Source organism: Aquarana catesbeiana, linkage group LG11, assembly GCF_042186555.1.
Source record: "Aquarana catesbeiana isolate 2022-GZ linkage group LG11, ASM4218655v1, whole genome shotgun sequence".
Taxonomy (NCBI): domain Eukaryota; kingdom Metazoa; phylum Chordata; class Amphibia; order Anura; family Ranidae; genus Aquarana; species Aquarana catesbeiana.
Genome location: NC_133334.1, coordinates 122535641 through 122558599, shown reverse-complemented (window position 1 = coordinate 122558599; position 22959 = coordinate 122535641).

Here is a 22959-nt window from a genome sequence, read left to right as displayed (position 1 = left end):
CTCCTAAACCTTAAACCCAAAATACTCACCCATACTCAATTCCAATTGTTTATCCAACTTAGCACTGCAGCTAAACAAACGATTGCCAAGGCGTGGAAGCCCCAAAATCTAATTCTTGCTGAAGCCAAACACAGAATGAACAGAGCACTTTTATACGCCAAGATGACAGCTATTGAAGAAAATAAAATAAATAAATTTAGCAAAATTTGGCAACCATGGGTTAAAAACTACCTCCCTACAGATTTTGATCAATCTCTGTTGTTACCACACTAAGATATATATCATATTATTACTGAAATATATATTATATTTGTATACCTAATGAGAGCTGGATCATCATCCCGGGAAACTCTCTTTTTTTTTTTCTCTTCTTTCCTTCTTTCCATCTTTATCTCTCCTCCCTCTCCTTTTCTTTTATTATTTCCTAAAATATTCCTGTGGATACTTAGTCTAATCTTATTTCTCTAATCTTACATCTAGAATCCCAACTAGTGTATAGTAAATATGGTTGTAAGATATCTCTAAAATTACTTTATTTTATTAACTTATTTATTTATCTTTTTTATCATACTGCAAAGATCTTCTGATGATTGATATGTATCCATGTATTGTATCATTTTATTTCTTCTTCTGTGAAAACTCAATAAATATATTTAACTAGAAAAAAGGGTATGTGTGATAATAAATAACCATACAGTAAAGAAACTCCCACAAAAAATCTGTGATCCCTGAGATGTGTTGTAAAAAAAAACTTTAGTAGCTCTAGTATTACACAACTAATCCTCTTTGTGCTCCTTCTGGTAAACAGAAACACATCCAGTGCTCCAAAAGGTGAACGTGATTCACATCCTCTTTATACCATGCACTCACCAGAACTTATGACCTAGGAAAAGAATAGACAGGATAAGTCAAATAGACAAAGAAGAGCTTCACCTTTATTAATACATAATTTCCATTTCCACATAAAACACCACACAGATGTGCACTCACATTAGCATGTGTCACCTGAAACTCAGGATTTCCAGCAGTGTGGTAGAATGCAGGGCTGCGTTCCAATAGAAGAGGTGACGTCAATGGATGTGACGTCGGCGTCCACATTTATTTATTATTTATTTATTTATTTCAGGTACTTATATAGCGCCGTCAGTTTACGCAGCGCTTTACATATACATTACACATCCCACCTCAATGCATTTCACCAAATCGGGAAGCTGGGGAGATGCCATATTGCCAGGGCTTAAACACCAAGGCTAATTAACCTCTCCAGGACCCAAGCCCAAAAAGAAAAAGAGAAATGCCACTTGAAATGCTGTTACAGTCTTAATATATAATAATCCAACCTGGGCATACTGCTGTTCTACAAAATAACACACAGACAAACTATTTAATATGCATAAAAAAAGGGGGAAAGTTAAAAACAAAGGGGATAAAAACATGTATGTAGGATCCCTATATGGGTATATTGACCCCAGCAGCGACATCTTGTAGCACTAACTTCTATCGCTGCCCATGTGCCAACTATAAGCATGGTAAATAATACCCTCAAACAAGCGGGCATGGTTAACGCGCTGCAATATAGCGGTATAGTCAGTGTTTATCTGGTGCTTCAAATGGAGTAATCCCCAGGGTAGGGATGAGCTTTGAGTTCGAGTCGAACTCATGTTCGACTCGAACATCGGCTATTCGCCAGTTCGCCGAACAGTGAACAATTTGGGGTGTTCGCGGCAAATTCGAAAGCCGTGGAACACCCTTTAAAAGTCTATGGGAGAAATCAAAAGTGCTCATTTTAAAGGCTTATATGCATGGTATTGTCATAAAAAGTGTTTGGGGACCAAGGTCCTGCCCCAGGGGACATGGATCAATGCAAAAAAGTTTTAAAAACTGACTTTTTTTGGGAGCAGTGATTTTAATAATGCTTAAAGTGAAACAATAAAAGTGTAATATTCCTTTAAATTTCGTACCTGGGGGGTGTCTATAGTATGCCTGTAAAGGGGCGCATGTTTCCCTTGTTTATAACAGTCTGACAGCAAAATGACATTTCAAAGGAAAAAAAGTCATTTAAAACTACTCGCGGCTATTAACCTCCCTGGCGGTATGATTATTTCGGATTTTAGGTGCTGAAAGTGGTACAATTATTTTGCATGGAAATTTGGTGTTTTATATTGTGGGTCTGTAATTCTTAACACTAACACACTTAAATCTGTCCAAACCAGAGTCTAGTAGATATCCCGGGTATGATAAAGTTTGAAACACAAAAACATAAATTAAAATATAATAAAAAAAAAAATAATTAAAAAAAATAAAAATAAATAGTAATAAAATTAATTTCCACACGATTCACTATCGCTCAATTCTGCAAGTGTTCTAATTTACTATCGCTGTTTTCTAGCTGGTCTAAAGCCATTTTTGACGTAAAGAGACACTTTTTGGTTGCTATGGACAATCTCCAGTTTCCAGGCAGAAAGAACAGTATATGCAATATAAAACTGCATGCAGGGCATGGGCCAAAGCACTGGGGACAAAGGGGATGTGAAATAATTTCATACAGTACTGTAATCTGTAAGATTACAGTACTGTATGTGTTATGTTTTTACGGAGCCTGGCACGGAGAGGCTTCGGAGGAGGACAGAACCCACGGACACTGCGGGGGACATCGCAGGATCCCGGGGACAAGGTAAGTAAGGAGGCACCAGGATCCTGCGATGTAATCCCGAGTGTGGCTCGGGGTTACCGCTAATGGTCCTGAATTTTAACCCCGAGCCACACTTGGGAAAACCGCCAGGGAGGTTAATGAATTGCCAGTCCGACAATACACATAAAAGTTCATTGATAAAAATGGCATGGGAATTCCCCACGGGGGAATCCTGAACCAAAATTTTTTAAAAAATGACGTGGGGGTCCCCCTAAATTCCATACCAGGCCCTTCAGATCTGGTATGGATATTAAGGGGAACTCCGGCCAAAATTTAAAAAAAAATGGTGTGGGGTCCCCCTCAAAATCTATACCAGACACTTATCCGAGCATGCCACCTGGCACAGGAAAAGAGGGGGAACGAGAGAGCGCCCCCCCTCCTGAACCGTACCAGGCCACATGCCCTCAACATTGGGAGGGTGCTTTGGGGTAGCCCCCCAAAACACCTTGTCCCCATGTTGATGGGGACAAGGGCCTCATCCCCACAACTCTTGCCCGGTGGTTGTGGGGGTCTGCGGGTGGGGGGCTTATCGGAATCTGGAAGCCCCCTTTAACAAGGGGACCCCTAGATCCTGGCCCTCCCCCCTGTGTGTTTCACAAAAAAACTGTCAAAAATGTTAAAAATGACAAGAGACAGTTTTTGACAATTCCTTTATTTAAATGCTACTTCTTTCTTCTATTTTCTTTCTTCTATCTTCTATCTTCCTTCGGGTTCTTCCTCCATCTTCTTCTTCTTCTGGTTCTTCTAGTTCTCCTGGTTCTTCCTCCGGTGTTCTCGTCTGGCATCTTCCTCCACGGTGCCGGTGGCTTCTTCCCTTCTTCTCCTCGGGCCGCTCCGCCTACATGATGGCATGATGGGAGGCTCCCGCTGTGTGACACTTCTCATCTTCTGACGGTTCTGACGTACAGGGACTTGACGAGGACTTCCCTATGGCATTCCCCGTGACATCAGAGGGGGGCGGGGTCACCCGTTAAGTAACCCCGCCCATTCTGACGTCACTGGGAATGCCACAGGGAAGTCCCCATCAAGTCCCCGTGCATCAGAGGGGGGCGGGGTCACCGGGTTGCCCCGCCCCCCATTATTTAAGAAGCGTCAGAAGAGGAGAAGCGTCACACAGTGGGAGCCTCCCATCATGCCATCATGTATGCGGAGTGGCCCGAAGAGAAGAAGGGAAGAAGATGCCAGTGCCGCGGAGGAAGATGCCGGACGAGAACACTGTAGGAAGAACCAGAAGAACCAGAAGAACCAGAAGAAGATGGAGGAAGAAACCGAAGGCAGATAGAAGAAAGAATATAGAAGAAAGAAGAAGCATTTAAATAAAGGAATTGTCAAAAACTGTCTCTTGTCATTTTTAACATTTTTGACAGTATTTTTGTGAAATGGTAGAGGTAATTTTGTACCCCCTTACCATTTCACACAGGGGGGAGGGCCGGGATCTGGGGGTCCCATTGTTAAAGGGGGCTTCCAGATTCCGATAAGAATCCCCATGCTGTTTTTATCAATGAACTTTTATGTGTATTGTCGGGCCTGCAATTCATTAATAGCCGTGAGTAGTTTAAATTACTTTTTTTCCTTTGAAATGTCATTTTGCTATCAGACTGTTCTAAACACAGGAAACATGCGTCCCTTTACAGGCATACTATAGACACCCCCCAGGTACGAAATTTAAAGGAATATTACACTTTTATTGGTTCACTTTAATCATTATTAATATCACTGCTCCCGAAAAAACGTCCGTTTTTAAAACTTTTTTGCATTGATCCATGTCCCGTGGGGCAGGATCAAGGTCCCCAAACACTTTTTATGACAATAACTTGCATATAAGCCTTTAAAATTAGCACTTTTGATTATTCATGTTCGTGTCCCATAGACTTTAACGGTGTTCGCCTGTTCGGACAAATTTTTTGCCTGTTCGCATGTTCTGGTGTGAACCGAACAGGGGGGTGTTCTGCTCATCCTTACTTATGGGTGGCACTGATGGACACTGATGGGTGGCACTGATGGGCATCACTGTAAAGGAGGCACTGGCAGGCATTACTGATGGGCACAGATTGGCATCATTTTTGGGCACAGATTGGCATCCCTGGTGGCCATGGGTGGCATACCTGGCGGTCATCAGTGGTTCATTATCAGCCCATACCCCCCTGTCAGGAGAGCAGCCGATCGGCTCTCCTCTGCTTGCGTCTGTCAGATGTGAGTGAGGAAAAGCCGATACATGGCTCTTCCTGTTTACACCGTGATCAGCTGTGATTGGACACAGCTGATCACGTGGTAAAGAGTCTCTGTTAGACTCTTTACCGAGATTGGTGTTGCGGTATGTCAGACTGACATACGGCTGTTATCCTGAAAGACGTCATATGACGTCCAGTTAGGATAATGGAACCACCGCCCAGCCGTCATTTTTCTATAGGCCGAGCGGGAAGTGGTTAATGTTTTTGATATCTTGTTCAACCCTATTTCTGAATACTTCTATAAAATGATCATCTTATTAGGTTTGAAGGTTGATTTATTCCTCAACCCATTGGGTATGTATTCTAAAGAAATCTGTTCATTGTTTTCCACAAAAAACTTTTTAACCCTAATTTTATGAGAGAATGTATCTATAAATGCCTCAAATTTACTAAAAACTGTATTGGGTGCATATTTAATGCCTTTGTCTAGTATAATTAATTCTTCCTTAGTAAATACTATGTTGCTGAGATTGAGGATGTCCCTTCCTAGGACTCTCTTCTTTTTTTTCTGATCACCTCTGCATCCCTTCTTCCTCTTGCCTCTTCTTCTCGATTACCTCATTCTATCTGTCTTGAGGGGTAGTTTGCTGTATGCTGGGGCTTGTGGGATTCCCTGTATTCCCTCTATTCCCCCTGCCAGTGTGGAGGTCTACCCCTACCTCTGGCCCTGTTCCTGCCCCTCCAGGGTCATGATTGGTATCCCATCCCTCTATTTTCTAGATAGTATGCCTATGGTTGATTGTCCCATTGTTGGGAACCCAATCCTACCCCCATGGCCTGTGCAACATCTTCCACCACAATGGAAGAATCTTTAGACCCTGGGAGTTCCTGTTCCTCCTTCCATTTATACACTCTCCACTGGCATTATCTCTCTTGAACTTTTTCAACTTCTTTGTTTTTATGTCATTATCTATTTTAGTAAGGGTGGCTTGTAGCTTCTGTGTGTTTTCTTTATACTCTATAGTGTCCACAAAAGGAGTCATATTTTCTTTAAGCATGTTAACCTTGCTCCCAGCCATGATTAGCTCAATCCTTCTAATCTTAATGATAATGTCCATATGTTTTTTCTTACTAACGTTGAAAGGATACTCCTCCTCCATGAGCTTAGGATCATCCAAACTGTAATTTAGTCTTAAATCCCACCTTAGCCTTTTAGGTGTCATGCTAGCCTCCATGTATCGTTCTAGTGTGACAATGTCCCACCAAACCCATATATATATACGTTATTTTGCACTGATAAGGGCGTTTGCACCTACAACCATGGACATCTTTATTTTTATGAAAAAACTGAATTAATGTAGAAGAAAGGGGTAAGTACAGTGAAAATAATGGACTTGGACCATAGTTTTAAACCATGAATAAAAAAAAAATATATATATATATATATATATATATATATATATATATATATATATATATATATATTTTTTTTTTTTTTTATTCATGGTTTAAAACTATGGTCCAAGTCCATTATTTTCACTGTACTTACCCCTTTCTTCTACATTAATTCAGTTTTTTCATAAAAATAAAGATGTCCATGGTTGTAGGTGCAAACGCCCTTATCAGTGCAAAATAACGTGTAAACAAACTTTATGCCTTTTTAATTAAATCACTACACCTAGATGGAGGCGCCCTGTTGTGTTTGTTTTTTAAATAAACTTATAGACCCTGCACTCAGGAAATAGCCAAGTGAAATTCAAAACTAAGCTACTTATTATCGAAATAACAAAACATATGATGTGTATAACCTGTGTATAACACAGCTAGCTGCTCCTCCAAAGTGAGTATAGAAATACCCAGGGTGCAGTCCAGCATAGGTGGCACGTGCTAATGTACCTTGGTAGGCTAAAAAAAATTAGTGCAATATCCCAGCTACTAGGTGTCTCAGATGGGTTTAATGTGTACAGGGTAGAGATACAGTATGTACAAGGAGGGGGCAGTGTGTACAAGGAGGTGGACAGTTTGTACAGGGCGGGGGTAATGTGTATGGGGAGGGGGCAGTGTGCACAGCTGTTCAGTTTAATTTGGGTTAATTTCAAGGTTGTGTTTGTTGTTTTTTAATCAGACTCAGTTAAGACATGCCCACTATTTCGTGTAATTTAACCATCTCTGCTTTATGCGCTCTGCAGGTACCCATCCTCCAGAGGTGTCCGTTAAGCTCAGGTTGTAAATTTAGGAGGTATGGATCTATATTTGGGACAATAGATAGATGGATAGATAAATAGATAGATAGAGATATTGTAACAATGCTGTGCACTGCCCAAACAGTATGTCAAATAGGGTTCTCATTGGTGTAAAACTCGCTAACGATTTACTAACTGCAAAAACCAATGGTCACTACTCCATACTTCTCCTGCTTAACCTCTCTGCAGCCTTCAATACTGTTGACCGCCCACTCCTTCTCAATCAACTCTGTTCCCTTGGCCTCCAAGGTTCCTGATCTATCCTGGTTCTCCTCCTACCTATCACAGCGCTCCTTCAGTGTTAACTACAACTCTGCCTCCTCCTCTCCATTGCCCCTTTCTGTGGGAGTCCCCCAAGGCTCTGTTCTTGGACCCTTTCTCTTCTCTATCTAAACCTTCTCCCTTGGTCACTTGATAACCGCCCACGGCTTCCAATACCATCTATACGTGAATTACACCCAAATCTATCTGTCTGCTCCTCACCTCCACTCCTTAAGTCTCCTCTCGCATTACTAACTTACTAACTGACATATCAGCATGGATGTCATACCACTTCCTTAAACCAAATCTCTCTAAAACTGAGCTGGTAATATTCCCCCCTGCCCGTGCCCTCCTCCATGACTTTTCCATCAATAATGCAACCATCAATCCCTCCCCTCATTCCAGGGTACTAGGTGTAATCCTAGACTCTGACCTGTCCTTTCAGCCCCAAATCCAATCACTGCTGAAAGCTTGTAGACTTCACTTCCGTAACATTTCTAAAATTCACCCCTTTTTAACAAATGAAACCACCAAGCTACTCATTCACTCCCTTGTTATCTCTCGCCTTGACTATTGTAACTCCCTTCTCATTGGCCTACCTCTCCATAGGCTCCATCTCCTCTTCAGTCTATCATGAATGCTGCTGCCAGACTTATCCACCTTACCAACCATTCAGTATCTGCCACCCCTCTCCGCCAATTCCTGCACTGGCTCCCGATCACCCAGCAAATTAAATTTAAAATATTAACCACAACATACAAAGCCATTCACAACTCTGGTCCGAGCTACATCATCAATCTTGTCTCCAAATATCACCAAACCATCCTCTACACTCTTCTCAAGACGTTCTATGCTCAAGCTCCCTTGTCTCCTCCTCCCATGCTTGTCTCCAGGATTTCTCCAGAGCCTCTCCCATCCTCTGGAACTCTCTACCTCAACCTGTCCCGGCTATCTGCTACTCTAGCTGCCTTCAGGCAGTTCCTGAAAAATCATCTCTTCAGGGAAGCCCATCACACCTCCAACTAATCTTTTACCACATACATCAGCTCATTCCCCACAGTCACAACCTTTTATACCACCAGCCCCACCCTATTAGATTGTAAGCTCTTCTGTGCAGGGCCCTCTTAATCCTCTTGTATTTTATTGTATTGTAACTGTATCGTTTCCCTTTTATATTGTAAAGTGCTGTGTAAACCGTTAGCGCTATATAAATTCTGTATAATAATAATAATAATGTAGGTTGAGGGGCTTCAGAATGTCTATTCTGAATTTTCAGTTTTCTCCAGGGTTGGCAACTCCCAGTTAGGGTTCTGAAGTCCGGAGGGTTTAAAGGGTCTTGGGATGGATAAGGCCTCTATACTTGTGCCCATGTCTTACTAGAGACCAACAGCCTGATGTTGCAGGTGTGCACAGCTTTTTCATCGAAAGATTGTCTATGTTTTAGGGCCCCTTTCCCCTGAAGACACACTACTGCAGGAGCAATGTATGTGTTTAGTGAAAGACACTAGGAGAGTGTCTACCTTAGCGTCAAGGAGAGGTGGGCAGATCTGACCAGATCATTGTCTAAGAGGGTTTTCAAAGATGGTGTGTCATTAGACAGGAGGCTGTGCAGCCCAGGTGGGCATTTCACATGTCAGCTTACTGAAAAATGTAGCGAGTTGTGAGGAGACATAATCTGGGACTATAAAGTCTAATAGCCAAGAGGCTGGAAAATGTACATTTTGATGCTGAAAGCTTATGTGAGGGTAACCCTGCGTGTTATTTTGGAACTTTTCTTTTAAATAAAAGCGGGCCGCAAGCTCAGAAAATGTACTTCCCTGACTGGTCTGAATTCAATGATAAGCACTACACTTGGGTGACACCCCCACAATATCACTATATTTATATAGTATATTGGACACTTTAATTTAGAGTACAGACAATATGACACTGTGCATACTATCCTGTGTGCTTTATATTTCTTTATAAATATACAGGGTGGGTCAAAAGTAGGTATACATTTGTGAACTGAATCATGGCACTTTATAGTAGGTTTACATTACTGATTATATAATGCCATTTAATTTTAATTATATTCTTTTTTCATTTTAATTTATTTATAATCACTTTTACTTTGCAGGTATTGAGAATGATATGGCCGAAAGTAATTATAATCTTTTTGTGGGGACTCCAAAAGTAATCTTTTTTTTTTTTTAACAATCCAGCCTTGCAGACACAGCAAATGTTATGCTTGCCAGCCGGGAAGATTCAAGGTCTTGTTATCAGCTTAGGGGTAAAATGGCATAATCTACCTATTTATCTGGGTAAAAGGCATAATATTCCCTTATCTATAAAACTGTGGTTTTGATAAGGAACAGAAATGTTCTTCCATGTAGCTCTATAGCAGTTCCAAACACTTTTATTGCCATGTTCACACTTACAAATGGTGTGCACCTGCCCATACTGTTTTCTCTTAAGCCTGGCACACACTACTAAAAACTGTCAGCTCCGGTCGGAGCCGCTGTACTCACTATGCAAAGGTAGTCCAGCGATCTGCCCCGCTGAGCTGTTATGCTCTGACAGGGAGATGGCCCCCCGCCCGAACACTCCAATCAGCATTCTCTGGCATTGACTGAGAGCACTGATCTAGAGTCAGTTGGCTTTTGGTTTTACAGAATGCTCGTCCAACAGAAGCTGACCAAACGGCTCTACTGTCCTGGCATTTTAGGGCCTCAAAAGAGATGGGCTGCCAATACATTAGAACTGATCAATTTTCAGATATATATACCATAGTTCATGGACTCTATAAGTTTCACACAGACTAAATAATACACACTGATTTGGATTATTTTCACCAGAGAAACGTAGCAGAATACATTTTGGGCTAAATTTATCAAGAACAATTATTTATTTGCTAAATTTTATAACACAAGCAAAAAAAAAAAAAAACGCTTGAATTTCAAATTCAACTGACTCCCCATTTAGATCATCTGTTTGAAAATCATCTGTCTTTTTTTTTTTACAAAATGTTCAGTCTTTTTTGTTTATTTAGCAAAAAATAAAAAAACAGTGGTGATTAAATACCACCAAAACAAAGCTCTATTTGTATGTTTTGTATGACCAAAATTATAAAAATGTAGTTTTGGTACAGTGTTGCATGTCCTCGCAATTGACACTCAAACTGCAACAGCGCTGAAAGCGGAAAATTGGTTTGGGCAGGAAGGGGGTACAATTGCCCAGGATTGAAGTGGTAGAGCAGCCTTGTGCTGTGCCAGGAAATGCATAACAATTGTGAGTCTTTGAAATTTTTAAACATATCTGACATTATATTTAATAATAGTCATGTGATTGGTCTTATTTATTAGGTTACATAACTATTTCTAATTATATTTGTGCTTTGATTATTTTAAAAGCGATAGAAAACAAAAAAAAAACAAACAAGTGGGATAGATTATAGTAAAGTTCATAATTTTGACTGAAAATAAAAACTTGTATTTGTGGGTTTAGAAAATATTGGGCCCTATTCAAAAACATTGACAGCTCCAGGCCAAGAAGAAGAGTGGATTCTTATGCCCTGTACACAAGGTCGGATTTTCCGACGGAAAATGTGCGATCGGAGCTTGTTGTCGGAAATTCCGACCATGTGTGGGCTCCATCGGACTTTTTCCATCGGATTTTCCGACACACAAAGTTTGAGAGCAGGCTATAATATTTTCCGACAACAAAATCCGATCGCGTCAATTTCAACCGTGTGTGGACAATTCCGACGCACAAAGTGCCACGCATGCTCAGAAGAAATTCCGAGATGGAACAGCTCGGTCTGGTAAAATTAGCGCTTGGAATGGATATAGCACTTTCGTCAGGCTGCAATGTTTAAAATTGTTTAATGCAGCGCACTCTGTTCTTCTTTATAATGCTTGAAGAATGAAGTTGTTTTGCTGCTCATATTCACACAGACTTCTCACAAACTTCTTTCTTTATTATTTATCGTGATTTCATCAATATATTTTGGATTTGTCACATCTGACAAAAAAGATATGTGTTTTTTTTTGGGGGGGTTGTATTTTTTTCAAGCCTGATCGTGTTTTTATTATTTTATTTTTTTTATTTTAGTCAAGAATATTTTTGGATGTGTTTTGTGGGTCACGTTACCACAACATCATTATTATCTTGTATTATTTAATTTCAAGGAGGTTGCTTGGTGTTGGTGTCTCTTGTTAATGTCACATTGTATTTTTGAAATGTACCTGCCTCCTCACAAACAAACTGTCCTTTTTGAAGGAAAACAGACATAGGCGAGTATAATTGAAACAAAAAATCCTTTATTAAGGGCTCAGAACCAAACAAAGAGGGAGGCAATGCTGGAGAAACAGCAGAAATTGGCGAAGCCTTTGGCCCCCAGGGCAGACATCAATTATTTTACAGCAAAATTGGTGGCCTGAGGAGTCCATATCTAAGGGAGTGCAGTCTGGTCCAGAAGTCCAAGAGATCATGAAAGCAGCAGATGACATGTATGTTCCCAGGCTGTGGTCAAGAGCCTGCATCTTTGGCCAGACCAGACTGAACCCAGGACATCACTCTCTGGTCTTCCTTACACGCTTCCTTCCCGGCTGTGGCTCTGGTGTTGGAGGTGTGGCAGGAGGAGGAGTAGGACCTGGAGGAGGAGGAGGAGGAGTAGGACCTGGAGGAGGAGGAGGAGGAGGAGGAGGAGCACCTGGAGGAGGAGGACCATGGGTGAGCTGACAAATGTGGGTTTCACTTGTGAGTTGGCCCCTCAACCCCTTATTGAGAGCTTCCAAAATTACAAACTCACATAAGAGTCGATGGCCCTCCTCCATCTGCATCAATTTGCATGCAGTTAGCTCTGCAAAATCATCTTCCACACTGTGGGATGTTCTGAGGGCCTCAGTAGCCTTCCAAAATAGGCCTATTGCTGCCTCCTCAAGGTTACTCCTCTTCCTGCCACTTTTTCTTTGAAAGCGGAGTGGAGGGACCTGGGTATTGGGCAGCCTGCTTGGCCCGGCCACCTCCTGGCTGAGACTTCCCTGTGTATGAAAGGGACATCGTTTTAGTTTTTGGTTCCTAAATCACAATCATAAATTAGTACTACAAACTAAAATCTATTTAACATCATTGATTGGACAACCATAAATATTTAGAAGAATGCTATACCTGGCTCAAGCTGGGCTCCTCCACATGTTGCTGCCTGGAAGGCCCAGGTTGGGCATCAGAAGCCTCAGCTGAGGGGGAAGGAAGCGTGGAAGGAAGAGTGGAGAGTGCTGGCCTGGGTTCCGTCTGACCTGCCAGAAAGTGCAGCCTGTCATAGTACCACAGCCTGGGGACATAAATGTCATCTGCTGCTCCTGATCTCTGGGAATCCTGGACCTTCTTGTGCTCCCTTAGATATGTGCTCCTCATGCCACCAATTAGGATCTTCAAATAGGTGATGTCTGCCGTGGGGATCACCGGCTTCACAATTTCCAGCAAATTATCCAGCGCTGCCTTCCTCTTTGTTTGGTTCTTATAATCAGGGTGGTTTACCTGCCACAGACAGGGCAGCTCCCTGAACATATCTATGAATATGCTGAGAAACTCCTGATCCTTCAAGATATCCATTTTCTCTGCAAGACACAACACAAGACAAACCCTAATGTCAGGCTAAAGTCTCCTAATCTTGTTCCAATAGAGGCCTCAATCTAGAAGCAGTATAGGCCCAATTTTAAATCTTACCTTCATTATCACGATCGGCGCCTCCGATACTCCTTCCTCCGCTCACAGATTGTATGTACTACGCACGCGTGTTACGCTTTATATACACTGCGCATGCGTGAAACTCCGCCCACCCCTGAAGTTCTTTCTAGTCTATTCCCCGCCCCTTCTCGTTCGGCGCAGTGGGGGAAGAGCACATTGCGGAGACACAGCAGGTGCGTGCTAATTACAGCAACGAGGAGGAGGAGGAAAGCCCGGAGCCAGAAACATCCCGATCCCAGAAGAGACCATTTAAGGCCTCAAATATGTCCTTTGGGGAGATGTTGGAGATGGTCAACATCCTGAAGAGGGCCGACTATGAAGGGAAGTATGGATCTTACCCCAACCCCAATGTCAGAAAGACCAAGATAATGGCGAAAGTGGTCAAAAGTCTGCAGAAGAATTTCGGTGTACGACGATCCAAGGATCAGCTCAGGAAGCGATGGTCAGACCTCAAATTAAGGGAGCACGATCAGTACAGAAGGATCAGGAGAGTGCTGCAAAAAAGTCAGTAGTTGTCCTGTGTTCCTATTCTTTATTTTTCTAACGTTCGTGCTGCTCCATGTGCTTTTCTTTACCGTTGTACAGTTTAAAATGGCAACTTTCATGTTCATGGGCACATTATTCGTTCGTATGAAACATTGTTCGTTCGGCATAGAAAACCCCATTGTTTTGGCCATATGCATTTGAATACATTTTTTCGGGCCTACTTCTCTTAAAATAATTTTGGAGTCTAGATGGGTTTGTAACTAGAATGTAATGCAAACTAGATTCTGTGTAAGGAGAGGACATTCAGCAGCAGTTTACACATCTGGACACTGGAGCACTAGTGTGGGACACCAGAACACCCTTTTTATTAGGGGGCCCACACAGGTGCTCCAGTGTATACTATAGGGGTGTCTCCATCTGAGAAGCTTGTACAAAACAGGTAAGTATTCAAGCTTGACAAAGTCAAAAAATATTTCTTCATCTTGGAACTCTTCCAAAACAGACAATTGTGCCCCACTTTCAAGCAATGTTTCATATTCCTATTTCTGTCATAAAATATCTGTGTGCTAAGTATACCTAATTTTTTTTACATAGGGGAGAAAAGACTCAGAGGACACCCCTCATCAGAGGAGACAACAGACCCCCCACCTCATGAAGAAGGTGAAATCCCCCAAAGCCAACAGGAGGAGGAGGAAGGAGACGTGGTGGAAATAGTCACCACAACAGGTGAGTGTCTGCGACCACAGGCTCAGGTAAGAGAAGGATGCCCGCATATTTATAATACATGGTATGTTTTTGTTTCTCTATTTTTAGGTGATCGTGATGTTGTGGATCCAGGTCATTTCACCAGTGAAAGTGCACAGATCCTGATCGGGGAGATCATGGGGTGTAATAGGGACTTGGAAAACATCCAGAAAAACATCAATGTTAAAAACAAAATAAAGAACATCATTGATGTTTTAGGGAGAGTTTAAAACACCTCCAAATCCCTTCCTTTTTTGTGGTATTTGTAATTTTAAAATTTTTAAAATTTTTCGCCATTTTATAGAAAAGCCAAATTTTGAAGATGCACACAGTGTGTCAACATGTGCTATCTGCCATCACGGGAGATCAATGTAGGTGTTTTGGGGGTGCAACCCCTTCCTCAATAATAAAGTAGCTGAGAGGAAGGGGTTGCACCCACAAAACACGTCCCTTGATCCCCCGTGATGGCAGCTAGCACATGTTGACATTCGGCAATTTGTGTGCATCTTCAAAATTTGACTTCACCCCATCTGAATGCAATATCAAACAGAGTTTCTAAATACTCATGTCTTATATTGCCTTCAATTTCTACAAAAGTTGAACTTTGTAAGTTTCAGATTTGTGTATTTCTTGTTGGTTTGAAACATGCCTGTTTTACCTTAAATGGACATTTCAATATTTATTAATGTGACTGAAAAAATTGTTATACAACAAACATGTTGGTTTGTTTTAAAAACCTTTTAGAAATGCACATGTGATTGTGCTGGTATTAAAAAGATTGATACTCAAGAATGTGTGGATTATTGTTTTAAAATTGTTTTAAAATTGGTGTTTTCAGTGACAATGGGGGTTATTTCCTAAGGGCAAATCCACTTTGCACTACAAGTGCAGTTTCAGTGCAGGCTCAAGTGCACTTGTAGTCCAAGGTGTATTTTCCTTTAGTAAATAACACCCAACAAGGCTTTTTAAGGTTACACAATCACAAAATTTACAGGACTCCCCACATTTCTGTCAGGGTCAGCTAAAAGAAACACAAGCAGTAAATGTCACCAAAGATTTTAGTAGTTAAAATGATTTTTTTATTTTCAAAATGTATCAGACATTGTCTGGCATATTGATGGCCCCCCTACCCGCAAAGTAATCAAGGTATCTAAGACAGACCTCGTGGGCACTCGGGGGGCAAGCCAGGATGGCCACTTTCAAGCGCCGTCAGGGTTGGTTCATTTACTTGAATTCCGGCATCAGGCCCAACTGAGGCAGCATAGTTGGCAGAATTTCACCTTAAAAAGTTGTGGAGAACACAGCACGCCAGGATGATGTGATTCAGTTTATACTCCACCATGTGTATGGTTGTAAGAAATAGGTGGAACCGGCTGGCCATGATTTCAAATGTGTTCTCCATCACTCTTCTGGCTCTGGCCAGCCGGTAATTAAAAACCCTCTGGTCCAGGGTGAGGGTCCTCATAGGGAATGGCTGCATAAGATGGTCCCCTAGTGCAAACGCTTCATCAGCAATGAAAACGAATGGGAGTCCTTCCACATTGTCTTCTGGAGGTGGCAAGTCCAAGCTTCCATTCTGGAGACACCTGTAGAACTCCGTCTGGGTGATGACTCCACCATCGGACATCCTGCCATTCTTCCCCACGTCCACATACAGGCACTCGTAAGTAGCCGATACCACTGCCAACATCACAATACTATTGAACCCCTTATAATTATAATAGTATGACCCCGAGTTGGGTGGTGGGATGATGTGGACGTGTTTTCCATCAATTGCCCCTCCGCAGTTAGGAAAGTCCCACCGCTGGGCAAAGTGGGAGGCCACAGTCTGCCATTCCTGTGGGTTGGAAGGAAACTGTGGAGTCAAACAAGAAAAATAAATTAATCATGAAAAGGGGAGAGACACATACTGAGAAGATATAGAGTGCTGCACACCCCGACTAATGTCAAAAAGAAAAAGAAGATATCCCCCGTGGGGTTTTAAAGCAGCAAAAAATTATGAAAATAATAAGTTGTTACTTGAAAGGGTTTTTTAATTAGTGGGACTTAACCGTGATGGTTAAAATAAGAGCTGTGCTACAGGAGATAACACAAATGAAGCTGGCACAAGTTTATACAATGATCAAGCGCTATAATAGGGTGATAATACTGACGCGTTTCGACCCCGTTGGGTCATCTTCAGAGGATTGAGGCGCTGTGACAAAATTTGCGTATTAGAGTTCATGGATGTGACCATAAAAATATAATATAATATATATATGTTTAACAGTATAATTACCAATCACATTGTGTTTGAGCAGTTTCTCCTGAGCTTATAATTCTCCGACGTCTCCCCCACCGGGTCCCGACAGGGGTCCCCGGCCGTCCACCACGTCAGCAGGGGAAAAAGGGGGGTTACTCGTCCATGCGTGTCTTACAAGGAGTCACACCAAGTGGATATTTCCCAAAACTGGGGAGGAGCGTGGGGGCAAGCGAGCGAGACCTGCAGCCAAAGCATCAAATAACAGACAACTGTACTATCAGTGCGTCCTGTTTAGCACGGATAGAGATATATGTATCATGTGTCACTTTTTGAAAAAAAGGATAACTCTGTTTATAATTTATTTAATATTTGTTTGATGTTGTCTGTACTTATTGGGGTCAGCGATGTATGAATATTTCCATAGTGGTGATGGTAACAAAAGGGGGGGGGGGGGAGGGGTTAACAAGGGTAGATATGACTGCATGTAGATATCAGTATGTCAAAGTATGTAATGATTACATACTTTGACATACTGATATCTACATGCAGTCATATCTACCCTTCATACATCGCTGACCCCAATAAGTACAGACAACATCAAACAAATATTAAATAAATTATAAACAGCTCAACTGAATACCAGTGTATGATAAATGAGATGATGATAATCACCTATTTTTAATAAAATACCAAGCAGATTTGGAGTTTTAAGGTGCAAAAAAATCAATGAAAATTGATATTACAATAATATATACATTTTATTACATAAGCATAATTAAAAAGGGGAAGAAAATAGTTATAAAAAAGGGGGTAACTAGAGCCCTATGGTCACAATACAAAAGAATGGTTGCCTCTACATGTTTCACCACAATCATGGATTCTTCTGGAGCTTTTGTAGGACCTTAATACAGTACCACTAAAATAAAAGACAATAAAAAATTTTTACATTTCAGTAAATACAGAACATTAATACATATGAAGGACTTTAAGAGATCTCTATCAGGTTCAACAAATCATATAGTTACATAATTAGCATAACATATAGATCGTCTGATGGATGCACTCTCACCCCTTCAAAATGATCACAGTTCCGAAGAATCCTCAGGGCCCACCAAGAGGTCCAATGAGGTGTCTGTGTGCCACAAAATAGGGGGGAACAATAACCCCGCAACCACACCCTGTTAATAATATGAAGTTAACAAATTGATCAACTGATACTTATATCCTTTCAAAGACGCACACTTCATATGCTGACGATAAATTTCAAGGGGACTGTGCAATCCTTCTCTTAGTTTACCAATGTTACTTAACGTGGTATCAGTGTGATACCTTTAAACGAGGGAAGATCAAAGATAGTTGGTCTATCCCAAGGGATTAACCCTTTTAAACTTGGTATGGAAATTTGCAGGTAACAGGGTGTGTGGCCACAGATGATCCTGCAGCACTGGTGGTGTCAGTGAGGAGCGGGTACTTGTGCTGTGCTATGCTGTCATGTGATGTGCTCCAGGCCTTTCAAGCCTGGAAACCTGCTCTGCAACACTCCCTAACCCATGCACCGCTCTGGCTCCGCCGCACAAGCCATGCCCACCCCACGCCGCTCCAAACCAATGCCTCTTGTCCTGCTCCCCAGCAGCAATGTACACAGAAGCAGGAGGGGAGGAGGTGACACAGACACTGTATGTTGGTCTGGAGACTGGAGGCAGAGACTGTACCATGCCAGCTGTGTATTTTAATGCTGACTGCCTGTTGTACCCCCCGGGCGGTGGCCGAAACACTGAGGCTGATTAGCGATACATACTTCTCTTCTTCTTACACACACACAGTGGTGTCACTAGCGTTGGTGTCACCGGCAATTAGCAATTCTTCTCTTTTTCTTACACACACACAGTGGTGTCACTAGCGTTGGTGTCACCGGTGTGGTAAAACATGGTGTCACTCCCCCTCCACCAACTATAGTCGCCCCCTCAGTACAGACCCCCCTCCCTCAGTACAGACCCCCCCCAACAAAGTATGGACCCACCCTCCATCAGTACAGACCCCCCTCAGAACAAACCATCCCCCTCCTCCATCAGTAAAGACCCCCTCAGGACAAACCACCCCCTCCTCTATTAGGATAACCCCCAATTAGTACAGACCCCCATCAGGATAAATCCCCCCTCTATCAATACAACCCCCCCTCAGGATAACCCCCCAATCAGTACAGACCCCCCTCAGATTAAATCCCCCCTCTATCAATACAACCCCCCTCAGGATAACCCCCCAATCACTACAGACCCCCTCAGGATAAATCCCCCCTCAGGATAACCTCCCCCCAATTAGTACAGACCCCCCTCAGGATAAATCCCCCCTCCATCAATACAGAACCCCCTCAGCATAACCCCCCCTCCAATTAGTACAGACCCCCCTCAGGGTAAATCCCCCTCCATCAATACAGAACCCCCTCAGCATAACCCCCCATAAATACAGACCCCCCTCAGGGTAAATCCCCCCTCCATCAGTACAGCCCCCCCAATGAGTACAAACCCCCTTCAGGATAAATCCCCCCTCCATCAGTACAGACCCCCTCAAGATAAATCCCCCTCCATCAGTACAGACCCCTCTTAGGATAAATTCCACCTCCATCAGTACAGACCCCCGCAATGAGTACAAACCCCCTTCAGGATAAATTCCCCCTCCATCAGTAAAGACCCCCTCTGGACAAACCACCCCCTCCTCTATTAGGATAACCCCCAATTAGTACAGACCCCCATCAGGATAAATCCCCCCTCTATCAATACAACCCCCCCTCAGGATAACCCCCCAATCAGTACAGACCCCCCTCAGATTAAATCCCCCCTCTATCAATACAACCCCCCTCAGGATAACCCCCCAATCACTACAGACCCCCTCAGGATAAATCCCCCCTCAGGATAACCTCCCCCCAATTAGTACAGACCCCCCTCAGGATAAATCCCCCCTCCATCAATACAGAACCCCCTCAGCATAACCCCCCCTCCAATTAGTACAGACCCCCCTCAGGGTAAATCCCCCTCCATCAATACAGAACCCCCTCAGCATAACCCCCCATAAATACAGACCCCCCTCAGGGTAAATCCCCCCTCCATCAGTACAGCCCCCCCAATGAGTACAAACCCCCTTCAGGATAAATCCCCCCTCCATCAGTACAGACCCCCTCAAGATAAATCCCCCTCCATCAGTACAGACCCCTCTTAGGATAAATTCCACCTCCATCAGTACAGACCCCCGCAATGAGTACAAACCCCCTTCAGGATAAATTCCCCCTCCATCAGTACAGACCCCCTCAAGATAAATCCCCCTCCATCAGTACAGACCCCCTCAAGATAAATCCCCCTCCATCAGTACAGACCCCTCCCAGGATAAATCCCCCCAATCAGTACAGACCCCCCTCCCCCCATGCACCTTGGTGGCAGGCAGAGAGAGGATTCGGTGTGCACCCGCCCAGAGAGTTGCTTGCTCAGACTGTCACTCTCCAGCAGTGCGCTTGTGACAGGTCAGGAGGCAGCAGTCAGAGTGAGGGAGTCTCACGCTGGGCTAGTGTAGTGCCGGTAAATTCCGGCTGAAGATCCCTGCCTCCAGGACCCTCTGCCATGCTCAGGATGGTGTCCTGCCCCCCCAGCAATGCCACTGAACACACACACACTGCATTTTCGCCAGCGGGAGTCGGAACATATAGAGGTGGCGGCGGGGCCACCGGGCAGCGGCTGCCCCTGCTCAAGCTACCGCCTGGGTCCCATGGACCCACCGGGACCCATGGTAGGGCCGGCTCTGGTTCCAATATTCCAGCAACTTTGTAAAGTGACTTTTCATTCAGCTTCATGAAGCTAAAGGAATATTCACTTTGCAAAGAATGCAAAATCACGTGCAAAGACATTTAAAAAAACAGCATTTTTGTGACAAAGTATTGCAAAGTGAATATTCACTTCAACTTAGTGAATAAGGTAAATGTGTGCTGACTTCAATCACCCAATCAGGTTTGAGCAGAAATCCTTTTTTGCTTTTGCTTCTTGCTTCCTTTATTTATTTTAAATTGTTTTGCTTTTGTTGTCACATGATTGAGTATTTTTTGCAAAGTGAAAATTCACCAAACTTCACCTCATTCATTAACCACTTGCCTACCAGGCACTTACACCTTCTTCCTGCCCAATCGATTTTTCAGCTTTCAGCGCTGTCGCACCTTGAATGACAATTGCGTGGTTGTGCTACACTGTACTCAAAAAATTTTTTTTATCATTTTCTTCACACAAATAGAGCTTTCTTTTGGTGATATTTAATCACTGTTGGGTTTTTTATTTTTTACAAAAAAAGACCAAAATAAATGTTTTTTACTTTTTTCTGTAAGTAAATTTTGTAACTAAGTAATTTTTCGCCTTCACTGATGTGGCAGCACTGATGGGCACTGATAGGCTGAACTGGTGGGCATTGATGAGGTGACACTTATGGGCACTGATTAGGTGGCACTGATGAGGAGGCACTAATATGCCCCACTTATGGGCACTGATAGGTGACACTGATATGTGGCACCGATGAGCACTGATAGGTGACACTGATGGGCACTGTTAGGTGGCACTGGTGGGCACTGATAGGCGGTACTGGTGGGCACTGATAGGCGGCACTGGTGGGCACTGATAGGTGGCATGGATAGGCAGTACTGATGGGCACTGATCAGCATTGATGGGTGTCACTGATGGGCATTACTGATGGGCATTGATTGACAGCAGTGATGGGCATTGATGGGCAGCACTGATAGGCGGCACTGATTGCCAGCCCCAACTGGCATCGCTAATGGGCACTGATTGGTGGCACTTGTGGGCAGTGGTGGGCACTGATTGCTGCCACTGGTGGGTACTGATAGCTGGCATTGGTGGGCAATGGTGGCCACTGTTTTGTGACACTATATTGCAATATTGTAATCAGGGCACTGATGATCAGTGCCCTGATTACATTCCTAGATGTCCCCCTGCGTGGAGATTCCTTTGATCGGCTCTCCTCGCCACACACTCTGTCAGTAGAAGGCGAGGAGAGCCGATTACCGGCACTTCCTTGTTTACATGTGATCGGCTGTGATTGGACACAGCCAATCACATAGTTAAAGAGCCGTGGACACGGCTCTTTACAGAGATCGGGGTCGCGCCATGTCCTAGCAACATGGCGCAGCCGCGATTGCTGTGCTGCGAGCCCGTTCTGGGACGCCATCATATGACGTCGTCCCAGAACAAGAGCCGCACCACCCCGCCATCATTTGATGGTGGGCGGGCAGCAAGCAGTTAAGCTAAGTGAAAATTTACTTTGCAAAGTGAAAACAGAAAAAATCCATGTGCATGCTTAACTCCTTATAGGACCTAAACCAGACAACACATACAGCCAAAAAATACTATAGCTTGTACTTAAGGGGTCAATGGAATATCAAGGACGAATGGGGTTAGTTATGTTAGCCAAATGTCTGGCTCTACTTAAAGTGGTTGTACAGCCACTATGTTATGATCATACAATAGCCTCTGTTAGATAACAACATGTGCCCCACTGTATGTACTTTATAAAAAATATGCAGATTTCTACCATATTTCAGAGCACCTGTGACTGCTCGCTGCTCTCCACTCCCAGTCTGACAGCTCTAGCGGGAGGGGCTGAGAACTCCCACTGACGGCACCCAGGAGGGGAAAGGAGGTGGAGAGTGGCGGGCAGTCACAAGAGCGCCGGAAGGTGCTCTAAAATAAGGTAGAAATTGCCATATTTTTTTATAATGCACATACAGTGGGGCATATGTTATCTAACAGAGGCTATTGTATGATCATAACATAGTTTTTATAGCAGCAGGAAGGGAAGGGGCGGGGAGCAGAGCGGCACTGGCATGAGCTGACAGGCAGGGAGGGAGGAGCAGAGGAGGACAGAGGAGAGCTGTGGATGATGGAGAAACATAAACTGACCGTGGCATCAGGGCTCAGCAGCCATGATAAACCATAGTCAGTTTACAGGTGGGAGGGCAGAACCAGGCAGGATCAACCAGATATTTTAGATTATACAAGGGGCCAAATTACACAGCACAAGCACTGTGCTGTTATGCATGCTTTAAGGGAACAGGATCCTTTTTTTCGGGGGGTTACAAACACTTTAAAGTTTAGCCCAGCAGCACCAATGTCAGCTGGAGGGAAGCTACTGGAACTCTATAAAACAAATGAACATTAAGGATCATCAAGGTACTCCTAGTGCAATAAGCTTTGTTGCATGTGAATAATGTAGAAATGAAATGTTGTAGTAACAAATTCTTTATGGAAATCATCTACCAAGAGGCTCCTCAACTCAACCTTATGATGCCCCCCACAAAGAACCAACAAGAAACCACCTTCACATAATCAAGAGGGACATGCACCT